We start from the raw sequence: 8,268 nt of genomic DNA on the forward strand, positions 1-8,268 counted from the left end.
CCTTGAATATGGCACTTTTTAAAATCTCAGTGCTAGGACAAAGGAGACGTTATTGGGGCCTGCTCAAGGCAATCGACATACAACAGGATGATAGTGATCGTGATACTATAAATTATACATAAAATATACAGTGCACAGATATGTTGGGGAGATTTCAAAGAAAATAACTCACTTTTTTAAAAGATAGAGTTTTAAACTGGCAATTAGTAAGTACTATATAAGGCATTAAAAAATGTTCAGCATTTTTATTTTGAAGCCCTTCCAGTATTTGGTAAAGACCAATGCTATCCTGACAATAAAAAATAAGAACATAGTGAGGATATAGATATGATTTGTGATTATTAAATAGATAAAATTAACTAAAATATTAAAGTCAAACAAAAATTTTTAAATTCACTTAATTAAATGTTAAAAAAATGAATGTGATAACAAGAATATATGATGTAATTAATTGCTATACAATACCAGCAATTATTGATGTAAATATAGGTATCAATAAGATAAATTACTATAAACAATTCATTGAAAAAAATAAGACGAATATTAAGAAAATATAGTCTATTAAGGGCTGGAGTGATAGCACACGGCTGGCCCGCCGAGACAGGTTTGATTCCTCCTCCCTCTTGGGGAGCCCAGCAAGCTACTGAGAGTATCTTGCCCGCGCGGCAAAACCTGGCAAGCTCTCTGTGATGTATTCGATATGCCAAACCAGTAACAAGTCTCACAATGGAGACATTACTGGGCCTGATCAAACAACTCGGTGAACAATGGGAGGGACAGTGCTACAGTGCATAGTCTATTAAAGAAACTTTTTAGTTAAGAATTAAATCCATGCCTAAGAGCAAAAATTAGAACAATTTTAATATTTGGCTTTACAACTATTAATATAACAAAAATTGTTTCATGTGGTTTTTCAGTCTATGTTAAATTTTGAATGCTAAGACCTGTTAATATGTTATAAAATATTGCAAAATATTGAAAGTTAAAATCTTACAAGAGTCTATTAAGTAGACAATAGTAACATCAATATTAAAAGAAAATATTTATTATGATAAATGAATAAAGTTGATGGAAAGCATTGCATTTATTCAAAACTTCAGGTAATTTCTTAAGGAAATTATTCTCACAAAAGCATATAAGTGGCTATATTGATTTGGTATGTTGGAAAAAACAAAGCTATTTTTATCAATATTTTTACTATTGATTTTTTCAACATTTATGATATTTGGCAAACACTTTAAAATGCTTTGGAATGATTCCCTTACATGGTGTATAATGATGTGTAAGAAATTTCAGGGGGGAAACAGTGAGCTCTGTTTGTAAATGTTACTTTGAAATTCTCGTATGAATAATACTAATTAAGACTGGACTGTGAGTTTCTTGGCATAGTACTTCCTTCAAGGGATTAAAGCAAGATTTAGGGCTACACGATTGATTGCTTCAAGAGATTTATTAATTTTGTAAAGCAGCTTGCTGATTCTTTTCACTGAATCAATTAATTCTTTAAAAAATAACCAAATTCATTTAATTGCTTGCTGTCATAGCCTTAATCATCTTAACTTTCTTCCTTAGCTTTTTTAAGTAGGAAATTAGATACTGCTACTGAAATCATGGATATTATAGAAAGCTGGAAAAAAGATACCTTGATTTCAGTTGATATATTTTCTGTTGCATGTATTTGTATTTAGATCCTGAGTTATAGGGGATTGAGAATAATAATACTCACAAACTCTTACGTACCATCATTGTAGTTTTTGTTATGGCCAAACATTTAAAGCTTCATATTTGATTGAAAAGGTAGTAGAGCTTCAGGGACAAAAGTAATGATGTTTTTGCAATTACCATAATTGCTTGCATATCTTACATCACTCTGTACGGGATTTTCTAGCACTTTTAACTTGAAACTCCCTTATAGTGACCCACATTGTTATTTAATAATTCTAGTTATTCATTCATGGGTGATCAATAGTGTGAAAACAAGTCTCTAATTTAAATACCTCAGATAAAATAGTGAATATGGCAACTCATATTTTTAATTACATAATTTGGAAAATATAAAGCAATAAACAAAAAATTCAATGCATCGCAGGTCAGTAAGGATGTGATATAGATAAATAATGGGTATGTCATAAGGTACATGAAAAGTACTACTTAGTAGGTCTACTGAGTATTACTGCATAGTGCTAAAAGTACTACTAAGGAGGTCTGTCAGGATCAGGAGATTCTCCAAAGAAAAATATATTTGAATTGGTAGCTAAAGAGTAAGGAAAACTGACACTGACACTGTCCTGACATTGTTCATCGATTTGCTCGAGCGGGCCCAGTAACGTCTCCATTGGAGACTTTGTTGTTACTGTGTTCAGCATATCGAATACATCACGGGTAGTTTGCCAGGCTCTGCCGTGTGGGCGAGATACTCTCGGTGGCTTGCCAGGCTCTCTGAGAGGGGCGGAGGAATCGAACTCGGGTCGGCCATGTTGGCTGCGTGCAAGGCAAACACCCTACCACTGTGCTATCGCTCCAGCCCAAGCAAAACAGGAAATGAAAAAATAAATTAGCATCACAAACAGCAAGCATAAAGATGTGAGGGAGAGAAAATCATGCTTTTTCTTAGAAACTGCAAGTTGACCCTGAGATCAGAGGAGTATGTGATATGTAGTGGTATTTATGTGTATATATGTATGTATAAATACATAACTATGAAGTATGAGTAACAAAAAGTTCACCGAAGTGGTAGAGTGAAATATTAAGACATGCTAGGAAAGTGGACTTGACTGAAATGTTGTTGAACTGTGATCCACACTTGAGCTTTTGAGTAAACAAAGTTCTAATAATCTCTTGGGCAGGCTGGTGAATGGGAGACAAGTGGGAGATGGAGACATTGGTGGAGGAAAGTGGACACTGGTAAAGGGATAGATGTTGAAACATGGTATTACTAAAACCCTCTTATTAATAACTTTATAATTTCACAATGAATAAATAAAATGTAAAAAAGTAATAATCAGAAGCCTTTAATTCTCACAAGAAAACCAGTACCTTAATTCAAGACAGTATTTAATACACAATGAATCTTTACTTGTGCAACACACCATAAAGTTATCACACAAAAAACACATTTGCTCCAAAATTTCTAAACAAATTTGAGTAACATATTCTGGTTCTCTCCATGACATATTACTTCACATTGTGATCTTGCCAACTGTCAACCCCACTGTCCCCAGCAAATGGTTTGAAGAGGGATTTCCAAATAATGCTCTAGGTGTCCAATAGCCACCCCTAGCTATTCTTGGCCAGCAGGGTTATGCAGTTCATTACTTGGACCTGGAGATATCAGATCACCAGAGCCATCCCAGCTTCAGCAATAAAGCAAGGGTTTCCAAGGCCACACCTAGAAATGCTTAGGAGTTTTGTGGTATCAGGGGCTGAACTTGTAGGTCTTACACATGCATTTATAACTATACAAACTTTTAAAAAAATTTTATTAGTGAAACACCATGAGGTACAGTTGTAGACTTACAAATTTTTGTGCTTGGGTTTCAGTTATACAATGATCGAGTTCCCATCCCTCCACCAGTGCCCATTCTCCAAAACCACTGATCCAAGTATCCCTCCCACTCCCCCCACCCCCGTACCCCCATCCTACCCTGTCTCTGTGGCAGGGCGTTCCATTTTGTTCTCTCTTTCCCTTTGGGTACTGTGGTTTGCAAAAGAGGCATTGAGTGGCAATCATGTTCGGTCCATAGTCTACTTTCAACATGCATCTCCCATCCTGGGAGGATCCTCCCAACACTTTTATTTGATACCCCCTTCTCTATCTGAGCTGCGTTTTCCCCTAGCATGTGCGGCTGGCTTCCAAGCCATGGAGTGAAACTCCTGGTACTTATCTCGGCTATTCTTGGGCATTAGTCTCCTACTCTGTTACTTTATGTTCCCCAGATGAATGCAATTTTTCTGTCTATCGCTCTCTTTCTGACTCATGTTGCTTAGCATAATACTTTCCAAGTAGTACCACTTGTATGTAAATTTCATGACTTCATCTTTTCTAACAGCTACATAGTACTCCATTGTGTAGATGTACCAAAGTTTCTTTAACCAGTCATCTGTTCTTGGGCACTCAGGCTTATTCCAGATTCTGGCTATTGTAAAGAGTGCTGCAATGAACAAACAAGTGCAGACATCACTTTGACTATACTTTTTTGTCTCACTGGGATATATTCCCAGGAGTGGTATTGCCTGGTCAAATGGGAGCTCAATTTCTGATTTTTTGAGAATCGTCCATACTGTTTTCCAAAAGGGCTCAACGTGTCGGCCTTCCCACCAGCAGTGAAGGAGGGTCCCTTTATCGCCACATCTGTGCCAGCACCGGTTGCTTTTGTTCATTTGGTTGTGGGCCAGTCTCTGTGGTATGAGATGATACTCATTGTTGCTTTGATCTGGCTACATGCAAAAAAATGGGCTCAGATCTCTGTCTAACACCATGTACAAAAGTAAGACCAAAATGGATTAAAGACCTCAATATCAGACCGGAATTCATAAGGTACATTGAAGACAAATTTGGCAAAACCCTCCATGACATTGAAGCTAATGATATCTTCAAAGATGTTACGCCACTGGCCAAGCAAGTGAAAATAGAGATAGACAAATAGGAATCTTAAACTAAGAAGCTTCTTAGCCTCCAAAGAGTGACCAAAATACAAAGACAGTCTACAGAATGGGAAAGGATATTCGCCCAATACACATCCGACAAGGGGTTGATATCAAAGATATACAAAGTACTGGTTGAACTCCACAAGAAGAAAACATCCAACCCCATTAAAAAATGGGGCAACGAAATGAACAGAAACTTTCTCAAAATATCCAAACTTTTAAGCTGTTGCTCCAACACCCACACGAAAATTGTTTTATTCATTAGTAATGACTCTATGCACTTGTAACATCCTTCCCTTTGCCAGAACAGTCTCTTTTAGTTCATCTTCCAATTTTGCACAGTGAATGTCTTACCTTATGCATATCAATACATTTGATCACCATGTAACCTATAGGATTCTTCAATATTTTTGAGGAACTGTGTTAATTTATTTGGGCTTTTATATTTTAGCCCTCCAAACACTATGAAATAGTTTCCTGTAAATCCTCTTAAAGGGCCAGAGTGATAGTAATGCAGGAAGGTGTTGCCTAGCATGCGGCTAACCTGGATTTGATCTCAGGCACCCCATATGTTCTCCTGGGCACCACCAGAAGTGATCCCTAAGTACAGAACAAGGAGAAAGTCCTGAGCATTGCCAGGTGTGCCCCTCTCCCCTAAAAATCTTATTTTAAAGGTGAGCAAACAGATTTTGTAATGCCATGCAATTTATAAAGTAGAAGCTAATTTTTGAACTAAAGCATATGTAATCAATGTAGTTAACAATTATAGTAGTTTGTCTTTTTCTATTATTAGTGTTATTTATTTATTTGTTCTTAAAATTACATAAATACTTTATTTTATATACAGTTCTATTTCAAAATTTGATTATATTACCTTCATATTCAAGAAAACTTATGAAACCTTCTTAATACTTTTAATAATTTTCTTACTGGCATATTCACACCCTTTTCAATTGTTTTTCATTCTGATTTTAATATACTTAACTTTTGGTATCTTTGATTTTTGAAACAATATTTAAACTTCTTAAAAGAAGATAATGAGTCCTGGATAGAAGTTATCAGATATATAGGAAAAATTCTGAACACCCAAGTCAGATCTTGACTGGATAAGTGAACAACTTAGTTATTTACTCAGCTTAAAAACAAAACTTTTTTTCTGAGACTTAGTGTTCTTACCTGTAAACAGATGATCACATTGCTATAATGCATGGTGTTAAAGAAAAAAAAAGTACAAAAAAGTACTGCAGTGTTGTCTTTAGTAGGAACAAGCTAGTAAATCAATGTTATTGAAATAACTTCCATTTATTACTTCGGATCTTGCAGAAAGTATTTTGTTATATCTTAAGGATCTTGCAGAAAAACACAACTGTTAATTTTACATTGCATAAAGTGGTAAGGCAATCTGAAAATCCTCTTACTGTTCAGGTATCATAAGTAATACGATTACAGCAAAAGTACTACATATTTTACATTAATAAATTATTTATGAATTGATTCAAAATAGTACATTAACCTGAACTATATGTTTAAATATATACAGTATCATCTGATCAGTCTTGTTATTCTTAAGGAAAAATTTAACCTGTGCACCAAAGCTTTGTATGTATATTTTACTGTATAGTTGTAAACAAAATTTTAATCTTTTTTGCACTACACTTCTGCACATTTCCACCTACTTGCCCCTCTTCCAGATATAACATAGCTGCATCATCTTGTGTGGTTAAAGTGTGACCAAATGTAATTTAGTAAGGAAAGAGGTGAAGTGACACGAAGCATGAAATTTAAAAATGAATGTCACACCGCTTTTCATATTGAATACTTAGCATTAATTCACGTTGCAAGCAAGTTGATGCAAATATTTTGTTGCAAAATAGAGGAAAGAACCTTTCTTATATTTACTGTAGTCATGGGAAAGTTTGAAAATTGCTATTAAAAATCAGACATAAGGATTTAACTAAGCACTGAAATATTCAACTACTGCAATTTAAATAAATATTCTACAGTCAATTATATGATGCTATTAAGTTAGGGCATCTGAAAAATACATCATATGGATACACTTACGTCTCAAGGTGACATTTAATGGGCTCTTATAAGACTATAGTTTAGTCCCTTAATTCTATCTCTATTTTGCATATTTCTTTCTTCAATTTAACAAAATGTCTTAGCCTTTTGCTAGCAATCACTCCATTTTCAGACTTTTAAGAAAATTCACTCCATGCTTTGTTCATTATTTTTCTTTTTTCCTTAAATCTTCTTCACTTCTTCTAGGAGAAGACTTCACTTCTTCTTTATTTCTTCTAGGCGAAGACTTTCTCCTCCAGGGTCAAAAATATTTTCAAAGGTTGTCTGATCTAGCTGATTTGTCCTTCAAAATGACAACTCTGAAACACAATAAATATTTGATTGGGTTCCATTAGTACTAAATTAGCATGAAATTTCACTATTGTAGACAGGGCCTGCACCTATATTAACAAAATTCACTCCTGTTAAGAGTTAAGGATATGAAAAGTCTATATGGGTCCAACCCTATCAAAAAAATGGAGTGATAAATGAACAGAAACTTTCTCAAAGAAGAAATTTAAATGACTAAAAGGCACATGAGAAAATGTTCTGCATCACGAATCATCAGGGAGGTGCAGATCAAAACAACAATGAGATATCACCTCACCCCACAGAGACTGGCCCACATCTGAAAGAACAAAAGCAACCAGTGTTGGCATGGATGTCGCGAGAAAAGGACCCTGCTTCACTGTTGTTGGGAATGCTGACTGGTTCAGCCCTTTTGGAAAACAGTATGGATGATTCTCAAAAAATTGGAAATTGAGCTACCATCTGACCCAGCAATACCACTCCTGGGAATATATCCTGGAGAGGCAAAAAGGTAGTCTAAATGACAATGACATCTGCTCTTGTATGTTCATTGCTTCACTCTTTACAATAGCCAAAATCTGGAAAAAACCCTAGTGCCTGAGAACAGATGACTGGTTAAAGAAACTTTGGTGCATCTACACAATGGAATACTATGCAGCTGTTAGAAAAAATGAAGTTATGAAATTTGCATACAAGTGGATCTTCATGGAAAATATCATGATAAATAAAATGAATCAGAAAGAGACGGACAGACATAGAAAGATTGCACTCATCTGTGAAATATAAAGTAACAGGATGTGACACTAAGACCCAAGAATGGTAGCGATAAGTCCAGGAGGTTTGCTACATGGCTTGGAAGCTGGCAGCATATGCTGGGGGTGGGGGGAGAGGGAGAAAGCAGCTCATATAGAAAAGGGAACACCAAGTAAAGGGTGTTTGGAGGATCCACTCAGGATGAGAGATGCATGCTGAAAGTAGACTATAGACTGGACGTGATGGTCATTCAATATGTCTATTGGAAACCACAACACCCTAAAGGAAAGAGAGCAAAAGGGAATGCCCTGCCACAGAGGCGGGGTGGGGTTGGGGATTACTGAGATCTGGTGGTGGAAAATGGGTACTGGTGGAAGGATGGGTACTCGATCATTGTATAACTGAAACCCAAGCATGAACGTTTGTAAATCTACAATTGTACTTCATGGTTTTTCACTAATAAAAATGTAAAAAAATAAAATAAAATAAAAATAG

This window comes from Sorex fumeus, unplaced genomic scaffold (assembly GCF_029834395.1).
Source record: "Sorex fumeus unplaced genomic scaffold, SorFum_2.1 ptg000054l, whole genome shotgun sequence".
NCBI classification, from domain to species: domain Eukaryota; kingdom Metazoa; phylum Chordata; class Mammalia; order Eulipotyphla; family Soricidae; genus Sorex; species Sorex fumeus.